We start from the raw sequence: 14,708 nt of genomic DNA on the forward strand, positions 1-14,708 counted from the left end.
TCGTTTAGTTGGTTGTTATCTGCAATTGTAGTGTAAGAAGTAAGAACAATGAGAATGATCAGAGTGCAAGCAGTTGTTGTTCGTAGCACTTGTGTTTTGGTGACATTCAGACATGAGGAATCATATCTTGCTAGAAATATGGTGCTAGGCTGCTAGACTTGCAGCTCACTTAATTTGGTGTAATGTTCCCAAAATTAACGAGTAATGACGCAAAAGCAAGTTGCATAATTTTACACACCTCTAAAATTCTGGCCCCACTTGTTGCACCTACCCTGAAGTGCCCAGAGATGTTTAAACACTTTTGTAATTTCAGAAGTGAACACAGCTGTTTGAAATGGCCATAGTTTGCATAGCATTCGCCAGATTTTTGCACTTTTGGCGAGACCTGTTTTTCCTGGCTAGCTCTCTCCTCAATCCCTCCCCTCTGTCTAACCAGTGGTAAAAGGCTTGAGCTCTTTGTGCTTTCCCTTTGAACAGGATAACATTGGTTTCTGCCTGTTTGGCATTTAATTTACATGTAAGTGCTTAGTATATTGTTGTACATGTAGCCAGGGCTTGTAAATTAAATACTACCAGTGGGCCTGCAGCACTAATTGTGGCACTATAAAAACCTGTCTTCGGGCCTGCCACTGCATCCTGGGCATGCAACATTAAATTGTCATTTCACCTGTCAAAATAACCCCCTTGACAGACATACACCTTCCATTTTAATCTTTATGTCACCCCAAATTTAGGCCTTAAATGCTCGTTGGGCAGGGGGCATGATATTTGAAAGTAGGTCATGTGTATTTAATGTTTTACATGTCCTGATAGTGGAAAACCTCGTTTTCACTAGCAAAGCTGACTCTCCATTTGCATGCCACCACATGTTTACACTATTAAACTTAAGTGCTAAATTCAGTTTGGCAACAGCTAAAAAAATAATTCAAGGACTCATTTTATTAGTAATTGAAAAATTAATTTAAGTGTAAGATCAGATTTCCATTGCTGTTTTGGAAAATACACGTTTAGAAACTTGTCTTGTTCCTACCTAAAACCAAAAAGCCTTTCTGCCACAGTCCATCTGTCATCTGATTACTCGTGGCCCCACCGTGGTGAGCTGTGTATTGCTCCCAGAAGAGGGCCTTGGAGGGGGGAGGAAACTTTCCCCCATGTCAGGATGGCTTGATGGGCTGTGCCCAACCCCTTCCTGAGATTCAAACGATGCCTACCCTGTCACTGGCAGAAAGTGTTTAATTTAAGTCAGTGGTTTCATGTGCTTGACACCAGCACTTAATTGTTAACACTGGCGCTTGTGACAGTCTGTCACAAGGTGGTTCTGTCTGGCTTATTTTAAAAACTACCACAACAATAGTTAATTATTAATTTAATATGCATTAAAAAGAACTACCTGCCACCCAAGCCATTCTTATCGGTTTGGGGCCTGAATTAGTCTGAATTGTCACACTTGTCGGAGTGTGATGGTTAGTGGTTGTTTGTTACTATAATTGGCAGCATAGCAGAGGCAATGTGTGGTGCAAGCTGTACTGGCCTCCTGATGAGAGCCTGGGCACTTATTTTATTTACAAACTAAGCACTACTGGCAGATGACACTTACACCTAGACCTGCCTTCCTTTTGTCTTTCTTGTCATGCTGGCTCCAAACCCAGTTGGGGGGAGCTTTGCAAAACTGATCTAGGGGATGAACAAAGGACCCCCCCAGGTTGGAACTGGGCATTAAAGAGGCATCCCATAACTCTCCTCAGAACACTCCTGCATCTGAGAAGGATCAGAATAAGCCTACCCTTCTCTCTGAATACACTGAAGAAAAAATGAATCTGCTTGTTTTGACTCCAGGACCACAAAAGTGGCTCCAAGGATCAGTTGGTGGACCTCCTGTTTGAGCAAATACGTCCACTGTAAGCTTCCAGACACCATTTTCTGCTTTCCAGCTAATGAGTCCCAACTGTACCTGACCTGGTCCCCTCTGCTGGCTTTTGTGTAAATGAGCCCTGACCCCCAAGTACTGTCCCCAATGTCCTGGACACTTGGCTCTGGTCAAAGTGTACTCCTCCTTGCCCAACTGAGAGTTTCACTGGGACCAATGCCAAGCATCGATTCCAAGCACCACCTAATCGACACCTCCCCCAGGCTTGGCGTCAAGCTGCACTCGATCAACACCAACAACCTTTGTCGATGGCTTCACAAGACCTGATGTTGAGCATCTTCCTATGCTGCGAACTTGGGCAGCGTTTCCCCTGCCTTGTCAAACTCTTCCTCAGATCCAGTCGGGTACCTGAGCCAGCTGCGGACCTTCGACCTCCCTAACAGTCTTCAGATTGGAGGTGAAATTTTCATTGTGAAAAACCTGGCTCTGTATCCACTCGTTGATGAATGGTGGTTGGCCTTAACTTCTGACTTTGACCTGTCCCAGCGACCTGAAATCCGTGGTTAGTGCTTTACGCTTTTAGATGCTATTTTTAACTCAAACATTGAAAATTTGTTATCTCTGTTTCTACTTATCGGATTTTTGTCATTTGATGATGTAATTCTATTCATTAAAATATTCCCTATTTTGCTCAATTGGTTTGGGATTTAATCTTGTGTTTTTTGTCACTTTATTACTATTTATGTACTGCACAAATACTTTACATATATGTCCTCTAAGTTAAGCCTGATCGCTGTGTACCAAGCTCCCATGGGGTTCAGCTCAGGTTAATTTAGTGGATTTAGAGGTACACCCTGACAAGAATTGTGAATATTATTTGAGTTGGGTTCTCATTCCTCTAAATCAATAACCCATTTTGTTACAGCGACATTGAGCCAACTCTGTTCCATTATCAAGCATGTGCTTAGAGGAATCAAGTGTTTTTCATGTGTACTACAAATAACTTTCGTTGTTCTTGTAAAACGCTCTGACACCCGACTGGCTCTTGTTTGCGGATGTATGACGTTACAACGCATACTTTTACCACGCATACCATTACAACGCGGTATTTACAATGCATACCGTTAAAACGCATAGCGCTTTGAGGTGCTGGATAGTGGTAAGTATAATTTTATATTCCAACTCCAGTCCCCGTGGACTCTAGGGAAGGTGTTGGATATAAAATTAAACGTATTCCCTATCCTAGAGCACCCCCCAGCGCAATGCGTTGTAATGGTATGCGTGGTAATGCCTGCGTTGTAAGTGTAGTGCGTGGTAAAAAATGCGTGCTAAACGTTGTATACCATTATGGGCACGCTAGCAACTTGCAAAACCTGCAGCCTGCTGAACAACCTCTTGTTCTTGCCATTTGCATATTGATATTTAGGTAATTAGATAATTTTTATTTGTTCTACTTTCAGTGCAAATATGTTATTACAGAGAAAAATGAATGAAGAAACAAATTCATACAGCTAAATGTATTATATTGTCAACAAAAAATAATAAAATGCATTAATTGCGATAACAGTAAAAATGAAAAATTAACAAAAGGGCTGCAGAAGCTAAAACATGATGGGTAAAAATTGGAAAAAGGGTGAAATCGCAGGGTTTACTTTAGATTTAGAGTTAGTATAAGGGTTAGGATTTAGTATAGGATAAGGAAACCAATATTAGGGCTTGAGTCAGAGTTAGATGGGCCATTAGGATTAATAACTTGCTTACATTAAATTTTTGAAAAGATGAAAGATATATATTTTGTTGCAAATTAATTTATTTTAGCACTTTAATTTTAAGGATACTAATATTAGGAAAAGTACTAAACTAACCCCTTCGCTGCGGCGGCTATTCTGCCGCAGCGCTAGGGGGGGGCGGGGCCACGCGGCGGTCCCGTGCTCGTGACGGAACCGCTCCGTCACGGCCCTAAGGTGAGCTGTGCTTGTGACGGAATGGTTCTGTCACGGACCCACCCGCCCATTAGAACGTCAGCGCAGGCGCGGAATTCGTGCCGCGCAGGCACGGCGAGCGGGCCGTGACGGAGCCGTTCCGTCACCAGCACAGCCCACCCGAGGCTCGTGATGGAACGGTTCCCTCACCAGCATGGGAGGGGTTAAGATGTCTCTTTTAAGGTTTGTCTCTGTGTTCTTTATAATGAAATAAGGAGTTATTTAGTGTTTGGTGGAGATGGTACTCCACCACAAACATGATGAAATACTCTGTCTGCCAAACTGACAGTATGCTTACTCTATTTAGAGTCAAGTGGACCATCTTGTTACCACTTGCTGTGCCCCTGCTCGCTCCGCCTTACACAAATGGGACGATGGTGGCTGCTAAGCAAATCTTTAGGGCCCTGACCAAAGCTACTGAGGCACCAGCTCCTTTGAATGCACAGAGATCTCCAACAGGCAGGCGTAGATATCTACATATAAAGACGGTAGTTTCCCTGTGAAGCAGAGAGTTTAACCAACTGTCCAACACTAATTTGGCTCCATAAATGTATATCCTTAGCTTCATGCTTGTGTCTGTTTAAAACCATGGCTTGTAGATGAGATGAAGCTTTATATTTCCATTAAGGAATGTTCCAGATTCAAATGCTTTATGCACAACATGTTTAAGGACACCACCATTCCAGAAGCACCAACTCTGCATTGCCAGTGGCAAAAGGGCCAGAGTTTCCAGCCAGATGAGCGGAGAGGAATTACAGGAAGTTGGTGCTGGCAAGCTGACAAGAAAGAGAAAATAATCAATATCAAAATGGAAACCCCTTACGTGGCCCATAATGGAGTAAGGTATGTTAGGCATACCTACCTCTTCATTACTTGCATCATCTTCATTAGAAGGGGACTGAGAAACAACATAGAACACTTAGGCCCCTGATATGACTTATTCAGATTCTGCTATTAATGTTTTGATTCAGATGCACACAGACACTATAGCCCCCATATGCTATGGCCCCAAGGGTGAATGTACAGAATCTTTTAAGATCAGCTGGTGAGTCTGGCAGGGCTGTGTCTTGACCCATTCTAGTTACCCTACATTCTACAAGTGCTTTTTTTATGGGATAGGGTCAGGACATCCCACAAATTGGGTCATGCCCACTGCCGGTACTCCTCTATTGAGATGATGCTGTGCTAATATCCCAAATTTAAAATAAGGCTTACATTTTTCATTGATTCCTCTGCTCAATTTATAGAGAATCTTGACCGCCAGATCTTGCAAAATCCCATGTGATGACTTGTGGCCAGTTCACTGTTAAAACCATGGTCCCCTTTGTGCAGGACATCCCCATACAAAAGGATGATTGTTTTCAGTATCTAGAGGTCTTTTGTGATTAATCTTTGAGCTGAGATCACTGATGCAACACGAGTGAGCAATTGGAGCAGTCTTCAAGTTATCCAGCAAGTTGGGCCCCAAACTTTTAGATGGGATGATTACCGTCTACAAAATTAAATGTATTTCCCTCGCAATACAGGGTGCATAAAAAGTGAAATGGTTTACAACAATTTGACAATGAATTCTCACAAAGACTCCTCTCTGTTCCTAAAAGCACTTCCAATATCATTTGAATTGGGGTTTAACTAGTGAAGGGCTAGATTATGTTATGGCCACTCACCCTCTGCCTTACAATATGGCCAGAAGATGCCAAACTTAACCACATAATTGTAATGTATTGCTTAGTACTGGAGTATGTTCATTGTATCCCTGGCTTAACATATATAAAAGATGACTTGAATCCTTCCAGAAATCCAATATATTTTTCAAACCTGACCAAAGGAATCTTTCCTCCATAAAACTGTTGAAAGTTCTATGTTTTGATTAATGCAGGAAGGCCATATTGAAAAGCGAGTTTTACAGCACAAATGATGGATGAAATGCTGAAACAAACATTCACAGTAAAGAGATCTAGGTTAAATCTGTTGTTCGTTTGCTCACTATAACACCCCGCTTTGGACCCAGCCATTTGCAAATCAGTCTGGACCCTGTTCCTCATGGGAACAGTCCAGCCCAAACTGCCCAGCTGGGTCCTCACTGGACCCGAAACAAGCCTCCCCGGACCGGTTCGGGTTTTCACCCCACATCAACCAAGCTACCTTGTAGGCAATGGCACAGCGAGATGGGGACCCAGGTCTGGGCAAACCCTTTGCCACTTAGGGCAAACATGGCAAACACAACAAGATGTTGGAAGGAAATGCTTCCTTCTGTATTGGTATGTATTGTTTTGTGGTTCAAATCATTGAAACTGCTTCGTTCGACATCTCAGTATTCCAATAATGACTTAGTGAGTGTCCCCAGATTCCTCCAATAATGATTTAGTGTGTGTGTGTGTGGGGGGGGGGGGGAAGGGGGGGGGGGGGCGGTGGATTCCAATAATTATGAAATGAGTGTCCACAGAAGTCAAATGGTTAAGAACCACTGCTATAGCGAATAAATTGTACTTTGAAATCAAGGTTACCCAAAGTGTGCAATTCTATGTCAATGAAATAGCCATACTGTCTACCACTGTTACCAATAAGTTTAATACATCAAGGGAACAGGATGTAGCCTTATGGCTATATCGGTCGACCTCGAAACTGGGGAACCGGGTTCAAGTCTTGGCAATGATGCTCAACATCCTGTGATACCGGGCAAATCATGTAGGCATAGATTCATCAACACAAATTGCGATCGCAATAGTTGCGAAACAGCTATTCGATCGCAATTCCATTATCCGCAATTCATGAAAGGAAAAACAACCAAATAGCGAATTCGCTAAATAAATTTTGCGAGTTCGCAAATAAAATCGCAGAATCAAGGTGGAACCCCCTTTGCGATTCTGTAATAGCGAAGTACCACTGATTCTGCGAATTCATTTGCGAACTCGCAAAATAATCGCAAAGCAAATTCATGAAAAATCACAATTTGCGAAAAAAAACTAAATCGCAAATAGCGAGGCGCAATTTAAGGAGAACTCAAACCAGATGGTAACCATAAAGTTCAATTTGAAAAAAAAAATGTACTAACAAGATACAGGTGCGGGGCTAAACAAACACACTTAAGGAGACACAGTAGGAGCATGAGGACATTCACAATGCTAGGACTCTACATTGTGGTAAGGCAGCGAAGGTTCCAGGCTGCAGCCCCGAACAGATGCAGGATCCAGGAGCGCATCTTCCGGCTGCGGATCACACTCCTGGGCCAGACTGAGGAGGAGATCTACTCGAAGTACAGGCTGAATGGGGCAATGATAACCAAGCTCATCCGAGACCTTGACCCCCTGATGCAGCACCTAACAAGGCGGACCAATGCCGTGCCCACCCATGTCCAGGTCCTGTGCTGCCTGCACCTCCTGGCCTCCGGAAGCTTCCAGGGGATAGTTGCAGTTGCAGGGGGGATCTCCCTGAGCACACTGTCCCTCTGCCTAAGGAGTTTCCTGGACGCCATGCTGACCCGGATACACCATTACATTACCTTCCCAACCACCCAACAGGACTTAAATCAAACAAAGCTACAATTTTACAACATTGCGCAATTCCCCCATGTAATTGGATGCATTGACTGTACCCACATCCACATCTGCCCACCCGCTGAGACAGAATACATGTACCGGAACCGCAAGTCCTACCACTCACTGAACATCCAGATGGTCTGCAACGCAAAGAAAATCATCACCGACATAGTGGCACAATACCCGGGGAGCATACATGATTCCTTCATATTCAGGCACAGCCGTATGCACACACGCCTGGCCAGGGGGGACTTTGGCGAAGGACACCTCCTAGGTAAGTACACATGCCCACAAACAGTACGTCAAGCCCGTGTAGCTGCGCATGACAGGCACTGACCCTCTGCTCCTTTCCTTCAGGTGACAGCGCCTATGGCTTCTGTGAGTACCTCCTCACCCCATACCTCAACCCTGCCTCACCACAGGAACGGCGTTACAATGCTACACACATTCGCACCAGGAATGTCATTGAGCGGACATTTGGGATGTTAAAGAGCCGATTCTACATCCTACATAAGACTGGTGGGGCCCTCAAATACCAGCCTGAGGTCTGCTGCCGCATTGTGGCCGTGTGTGCCATACTGCACAATATTGCTATCAAGCGGAGGATATCTGTGTAGATTTCTGACAGTGAGTCGGAGGGGGACTGCCGGCCACCTGCACATGTACTTCATGCACGCGCGGAGAATCCTGCTGAGGGACACAGGCGCCGCAACTACATCACACTGAATTATTTCTAGTGCCCCCATACCCTCACACAACACTGCACTCATGCATGACAAATGAAATAATGACATGAGTCGGATTTGCTTTTGAAATAAATTCTTATGATTATGTTAACAGGATATTTCCTAAACTATTTTTTTAACAGAAAACATGTAAACTGTATTACAACATACAGCCCCATGATTGCGTAGCAGGCCTGCTTTGTACTGCAGCATGGCACTGCTGCTAATGTTCATACAATCCTTAGCGCCTCCGGCTGGACGCGCCCTGTCGCCTATCCACATCCACATCGCTGGTATTGGGCCGTGATGCAGCACTGGGCCTGGTGCTGCGGCGTCGTTCTTGTACCATCGGCAGGGACAGGCTGCTTAGACTGGATGTGGCCTCACTGGCATCATCCCACCCCACCCTTGCATGGGCATGGACACACACCTGCTGGTTTTGGACAGGGGCTGTGACCTGTTCAAACGCCCTAGCAACATCCTGGCATCATTGCACCATCTGGAGTTGCATTGCCAGGGAACTGCATGAGAGTTGGGCCGTAGCATTACCGATCAGATGGTTTGACCTGGTGTATGCTGACAGGCGGGTTAGCATCTGGCGGTGGCGGCGGCGGCTGATGTCCTACTGTGACACCATGACCTGGCTGTTCTCCCTCACAGCAGCCGTTAACACTTGCACACTGTCAGTGAGCTGGCTCACATTTCTCGCTGTTTTATATAGCTGCAGCTGCTTGGCTGCCATGTGCTGTGCCTGCTTTTGGTGGACTGCTAGCATCTGGCATTCAATATCAAGACCAGGATCTCCGGCATGTTGCCCCCAGCCAGATCGTGTTGCCACGTTGCCCTGCTGCCTCATCCGACCGCTTGACTGTGAGCGCACAGTGGCTGTGCACAGTGTCTGCCTCCTGGGTGGTGGTGTGGCGTGTTGCACTGCCATGTGTGAGGCATGTGGTGGTTGCGCTCCTCCTGTCGGTGCGGGGGTGGGCCTGTCCGCATGGGGAGATGGTGGTACTGGTGCCGGTGTGTGGGAGGGTCCTGGTCGTGGGGCAGGTTGGCTCTCTCCTTCTGTGTCCTCTGGGTTCTCCTCAATTTGGAGTGCCTCACTTTCAGTGCTCTGTGGTTCGGCAGCACCTGTGATGTAAATGGGTGCATGATTAATGATATGCATCTTGCACATGGGATGTTGCAACATGCATGCAGGCTTGCTTTTCCTGACTGGCATTAGGGACTTGTTGTACTTGACAGGTCTGGCTGTGTGTGGCTATCAGGGAACTATTATCACACTACAGGTCCCCCAATGCAATATGGCATTTCAGATGTGCATGGCCTGCATTACTGGGGTTATCAAATGGCTAGCACTGGAGGCATGGGCATTGTTAGGGGACGGGGTCGCAGTTGCATGGCACTTACCTTGGGATTGTTGGGTAGGTCGGGAGGTGTCCAGCCAGGTGACCCCCACGCAGGCTGCAGGGTTGATTGTGTCCTCCACCAGGTCTTCAAGTGGAGTGTTGGGCGCAACTGTGGGGTCTCCTCCTCCCGTGGCATGTTGCGTTGCTCCCCCAGCCTCTCTGCAATGCGCTCTTTGGCACGACCTCTGAGATCGTACCACCTCTTCTTCAGCTCATCAATGGAGCGCTGGGTCACTCCAACAGAGTTCACCCTGGATCAAATGCGCCTCTAGTCTGCTTCAGGCACCTTCCGGGATTCCTTGCCAAACAGCCTGTCATGGTCCTTGCTTACACCCTCGATGAGGAACTCCAACTCCTGCTCAGAAAATTAGATTTTGCGTTTTCTGCCAGGTGCACTGCTTCCTGGGACATTCTGGTTTAGTGAGGCTGTCCTGTTGTGGTGCTGCAGGGTGTGTCTGGTGGAGCTCTGTGCTGTGCTTCTTCCACTCTCAGGCTCTGTGTTCAGAATGACTGAGGGAACTGCCTACTTCCTGGTTGTGATGTCATCATTGTGCTCGAAATGCGACTTCCCGTTTTTGCGATCTCGCAATTAGCGAGATCGCAATTTGCGTTTTCGGTGAAAAGATGAGGGCAGGCTATTCACTCGATGCCGGATGTTTCAGAGGCTCCTGTGCTGTGCACAAGTTGTCTTTACAAACATGGCAACAAGCAAGCAAAACAATTTCGGACCAGTACCCTCATGTGTAAAACGCCAATGGTTTTTATGTGACATGTCCACTCACCACTTGGACAAATACTCACACATTTTTCTCACAGGTGATGTTCACGCTGTTCCTTGTTGACAATCCCAAAACAAACTAGTGATCACAGAGAGAAGGGCTTACAAAACACAAACACAGCTCCTAAACTAAGCAAGCTGCTGGGCATTGCACTCAGCCCTGAAGAGCGAAGTGTGAAGGCCAGCCCTGCATGGCCCTACCCGCTAAGCACTGTTCCTCCCTCCTGTGGGACGACCAAAAGGAACAGTTAGTGAAATTACCATGAGAGGTAATGAGACACACATAGGATGGACAATAGTAAGAAAATAGACCTGTCAAAGTAACCTTAATGCCCCTTGAAGACAGGAGACATGTAGGAGGTCCTGTCGCCATTGACGAGAACCAAACCATGGAAGGAGGCTCTAAGGGGACCCATTTGCCACTCAAAAAAAAGAAATCTTTTTGGAAAGGCACTGAAAGAACCAATGAAAATTAAGGGGGTGCGAGGCGCATTCCCAAAGCCCATACAGTAGATACATCATGCCTCCCTGCTAGGCTGTCTAAAAGACAAATAGTAACAGGAGTGCTGGGTCCTAAAAATACTGGTGCCTGCAGCAAAAAGTGCCTGCTGCCCTTACCCTTTGATGATCGACCCTGTGCCAATGATATGCTTCAGGATGAAATTACTGTCTCATTGCCTTTTGGATCTACTAAATCCTATGATTTCCAGATACCTGGACAAACATTAGCCTCTAGATGAGTCTCCCATATTTTTTCATACCTCTATAGCAAACTCAGTGGGACAAAAGCTGTCAGTTCACATGGAATTGGCAACAGAGGAAATTTTGTTTCAAACTCAGTTGATAAGTACACTAATGGTGCATCAAACTTTTAAGTTCTGGCTTTGATCTTTGGTATTAGTGATAAAGCTAAAGTGGTCTATTCAGGTTAAAGAAGTGCATAGCATTTTAAGTCCATATGGCTGCCTCACGTCTGGTAACACCTTTGATGCAACCCAGTCATATGATTGCTACAGAGTGCCCACACAAATAGCAATTAAAAACTTCATATCAAACCATACAATATAGGTACAAAATGACACAGTATGAAAAGCAAAACAAAAATTAATTAATAAGAATCAAAGTACAACTCAGTTATCCATTCAGTTCTGTCTGATACTATGTTGTCTCTCTGTTATAATTTCCACTAAATTCACAAGTTAACTACAGTTTTATTTCTTACAATAGTGTACTGTATATATGCCGCTATGTAGATGATCTTCCAACATTTTAAAATATCCACAGTTCATATAAAACATGACTGCTCCCACCACCTTTGTCTATGCACTCTCGAGTGGGTGCCGTGTCATTGCAGGGGTGCACCTGCATTTCTAAATGCCAGCTCTGTTACCCCATCACCAAGAAATCCAGATAAGGCATTCGCGGGCGTGAGATCATGTAGTTTATTTTGAACTCTGCAGAAACAGACGCGTTTCGGCTTTCGCCTTTCTCAATATCATCAGCAATGGGCAAAAATCATCATGAAAGTTACATAAACATCAACAAAGGACTCGCAAGCACATACCATAGTATATATCATCGCCGTCTTTGCGTAGTTTTGGCTTGTTCCAGTCCCGATAGAAACATTATCATCACACCCATGTGCAAAAACCTCAGGGTAAAGCATTGCTTATATATACACACTACAAATGTTATATGCATCCGCACACAATAATACCATTGTGGCCTGTTCAAATAAAAGATGTAAAGAACCCCTCCTATTTACCCATATGGTGGGGACTTTTGAAAAGTCCTATCACCATAGTTTTCTTTTCAGGAGCCTCTTTTTTTGTCACCTCCCTTTATGGCTTTATGGACTCTTTCAGAGATTTGTTATCTGATCTGGCAAATATCTGGCTGCCTTGCTAGTCTTGATTTGAAATTTGTATTGAGAATACCTGGCGTGTTCCCAAAGTTTTTTTCTCATGTTCTGCGAAGTTTGTCCAACATATATATAAATGAATTGTTTTTTTGTTTCACATGTTGCATTGTGTTTAAACTAAAACGTGTTGCCGGTCTTGGGCTGTGGTATAAAAGTAATGTCATGACAGTTAGCCAATTTATGCATTGAAAAGTTCCCCTAGGGTTAGTTGTCAAAAAAAACTTTAAGTATTTGTTGAAAGTTCTTATTTCAACTAAGAAACAGCATTGATTGTTCACTTAATTCTTGTAGTTTTTCATCATTATGCAATAGATTCCAATGTTTAAGGATAATTTGAATTATATTGAGCCTCTGTTTGGAGTAGGGTAGGGTTTTATTCATTAGGTTTACTTTGTAAATTGTCTCTTCTGTGTATCTTTTTAGCCCTTAATCTTCTTTTTGTATAGTCTCTATGTTGTACCTTGTCAGAATAAATTTCTCACACATCTTTCATTCTCTTATGTCACTTTTCATTCTCAGTGATACTCCTTTTAAGTCCTAGTAGTTTATTGTATAGTAAGGTTTCAATTAGTTATTTTGGATGAAACTTGTGGCATCCAAGATGCTATTTTAATCTGATGGTTTCACAAATATGTATGATACACATTTCCTATCTCTATTGCTATTATTTAAGCCCACAAATGGTTCTTTAGGACTTCAAGTGTAAATGTGATGGTCATGACATCCATTAGGGTACCCCTCAAATTGTTTCAATTGGCTCATATCTCTTTTCCAGATACTTAAAGTTTCATATATATACACCACCATTAACTATTAATGTGGTCCTTCAAGTTTTCATTTTGAAGTATTTTTTCAGTTTCAATTTTGTGGATGTAAATATTCATGCATTTGGCGGCATAATCGCTCCCCATTGGATACTCCAATGGTTTGCAAATAGAATTGCCTATTACATCTGAAATATGAGTGGTATAGGATCTGGTGTCAAATCTGTAAAAGGAACACCTTTTTTGTTAATTTGCACTCTTTAATTGCAGTTCTTCCCCACTGCTTCTTTTATCTCTTCATGAAGTTTACTTCCATAAAGGTTTTCTACATGATATGTGTAATTACTTTAACATGTACTTTCGTCAAGTTTCATTAGGATATCAGTTGTATCTTTAATCACTGCTGGAATATACAGTAGTAATTATTTCAGTTGTTCACCCAAATATATTGCCAATTTTTCAAACTGATACCTGTTACTTTGGGCTTTGGAATATTATAGTGATGTCAAAGGGCCTTTATTGGGCACAGAGTGTTGATTTAATAGAAGCATGGCTGCTTTCTAGGGAGAAATGTGGTCTGTGTTCATGAGAGCTGTTGAAAGCTACTACATGGTTTTCACAAAGCATGTTTAGTTTGCTTTTCAAATGAAGTTGAATGGTGCCATTCTTGGGGAATGCAGATTTCGTATGCTTCAGGTGGTTCACAATGTGTGAAGTTGTAATGTGTAATTATTATGGATCTTGCCAAAAAAGGGGAATGAGTTGATAATATGTAATTAATAAATGCTGTTCTATAGATGTTTGGCCTGATTAGAAATGTGTGGGAACCTCAGATCTTCTGACTGGTGGTACTAACTCTATAGTGCTGAAAATTCTGCAAGTGGATTCTGCATTCAACAATTCCTCAACCAATCAGTGGATTTTCCATTTCCCTGCAACTCAAAATCAGACTCTTTTAGAGGGGAAACATAATTTACCATGCAGTCTGAACCATGCAGTGCCTTTACAATGTAATCTAAACAACGATTGAGTCTTTACAATGTATTCCTTAAGCACGCAAGTCGTTGCAACAACTTGCTTTAGGGAATGTTGTGTTGGAGTGGCGTTGGATTTTAAGTCCTACTTATACACATACTGGAGTTGGAATAGTAAATTATACTATTGCCAAGTTTACCACTTCCCCAAGCCTAGTCATTGTAAGACTTGCATGCTAAAGAACATGTAGTAATGATTCACTCATTATTCAGACTGGGTTGTTAAGGCACACGTGATTTCGGCATGCGTGTTTCTGTCACACAACCCTTTTGGCATATCCTTCCTTGTGAATAGTTGTTTCCCTCAACCTTCTTACCTCTGCAAGTCAGAAACTTTCCTCTTCAGATATTGACCGATGAGGAAAATACAGGCAGAAAAGTTGTGGTGGTGAAATGCTGCATGTAAACATAATTGAAGTAGGAACTTTTTTCCAAATTCCAGGTCCTTTTGTTCTCACATTTTCTACCTGCTTTAAGGAGGTGGAAAATGTGAGTGCACATGCAGTTGTTGTTACTGGGTGCAATGTGGCACATGGCAAAAATTGCAGTTATGCTGAGTGGTAACTCAGAAACCTGCAGAATTACCACTCCCACAACTCCTAATGAACCCCTTAGCAAAAACTGTTAAATGAGAGATAGGGACTCTTTATTATCAAAGCTAATAGTAAATAATCCAACATTATTCTATT

At 43.6% G+C, this 14,708-nt stretch overlaps 1 protein-coding gene across 1 annotated transcript in view; it reads left to right on the forward strand.

Moving 5' to 3' along the window:
- Positions 1-14,708, forward strand: part of P2RY12 (purinergic receptor P2Y12) — a 136,778-nt gene that overhangs the window by 20,755 nt on the left and 101,315 nt on the right. The window lies entirely within an intron of this gene.

This window comes from Lissotriton vulgaris, chromosome 11 (assembly GCF_964263255.1).
Source record: "Lissotriton vulgaris chromosome 11, aLisVul1.2, whole genome shotgun sequence".
NCBI lineage: Eukaryota > Metazoa > Chordata > Amphibia > Caudata > Salamandridae > Lissotriton > Lissotriton vulgaris.